The following is a 1,502-nucleotide window of genomic DNA, read 5'->3' as shown; positions in this document are numbered from 1 at the left end:
CATTATTATTTTATTAAAGTTAGAAAAAATAATTTTGGAGAAAAAAACCTACCATATGTGGAAGGTTTTTTATTCAATTAATTAATTAATTTAATAAAAAACCGACCACAAGTGGAAGGTTTTTTATTTAATTAATTAATTAATTTATTAAAAATCCGACCACGTGTGGAAGGTTTTCTGCAAATTTTTTTTTAAAAAAATCGACCACTTGTGGTCCGTTTTTTTGGGTATTTTAAAATAAAATAAAATGGTAAACCCAAATACAACATATGCAATAACAACAATGAAATACAACAGAACCAAATCAAATACAACAACAATAACAATCAAAAAACAAATGTAAATGCTTTCAAAAGTGTATAGGACATACAAAATATCCAACAAAATATGAAAATACTACAACAATAGTTTCAAAATACAAGACATACAAAAATAAAAAACCTAAGAGTCAACAATAGTTTCAAACCGAGAGTGCTGACAAAACTTAAAGAACTCTAGGTTAGCATCTTCCTTAAAGTATAACATGCATCCATTTTCACAAGAATCAATTCTAATCGAGGAGAAACCTAACTTTGACACCAATCTTTTTGCCTTATAGAAAGAATCAGAAACCTCCAAGCCGGGGTCAACTAACTCTTTAATAAGGTCTATCATTGAGTCCATTCCTCCTTCAGTAATATTCCAGTCAGATTTAATATTTAGTAATCTAACAGCAGTAGACAAACGAGAGTACGAACACCCGTCAAACAAAGGATGACTACCAGCATGCAATTCTTTGTAGAAATTGCCCGCTTCGCTATTAGGAACATCTTCAACATTTTCCCTAATGTCAACCCCATGTTGCATCCCAAAAGTATCGTGCACTATTTCTGTCATCCTAGTTTGTTGATATTCATTATGCCCTGTAGATCTACTACTTTCTCCAACAACAAAGTTATTTTGCGCTACATCCCCATGAATACCACACAATCTTAAAAAGTCCTCGTGAAACCTCTTTCTATAAAGATGTTCCTTCACATCTTCTTCACTTACAAGATTTATACCATCACATCTAACACAAGGACAACGAATAACCCGATAACGTGTCCACATATCAAGTGTCTTAGCATGTTCAACAAATCTTTTGACACCTTCAACAAATTCCTCCCTAATACCCACTCTATTATCATTGTTTCGTTGATATATCCAGCTATAATCAGGTTCCATCTATGCAATCAATCAGATTAAACTAATTACATGAAGTTACAACTAATTAAGTGACTAAGTCACTACCCAACTCACATTCAAAACACAAAGCCCCTATAAAGTCACATTCACAAAAATCACCTATAAAGTCCCTACACTTAACCATATTCAAGTGTCTAAGTCACTAACCAACTCACATTCAAAACACAAAAATTACCTTTAAAATTCCCTATACTTAACCAAAACTTAAGCATTTTCAACTAACAAAGCCACGAACAACATCACCTTGTAAACACTAATTCACTATTAAAGTCACT

This window comes from Capsicum annuum, chromosome 4 (assembly GCF_002878395.1).
Source record: "Capsicum annuum cultivar UCD-10X-F1 chromosome 4, UCD10Xv1.1, whole genome shotgun sequence".
NCBI classification, from domain to species: domain Eukaryota; kingdom Viridiplantae; phylum Streptophyta; class Magnoliopsida; order Solanales; family Solanaceae; genus Capsicum; species Capsicum annuum.
This window is presented reverse-complemented; position numbering follows the sequence as displayed.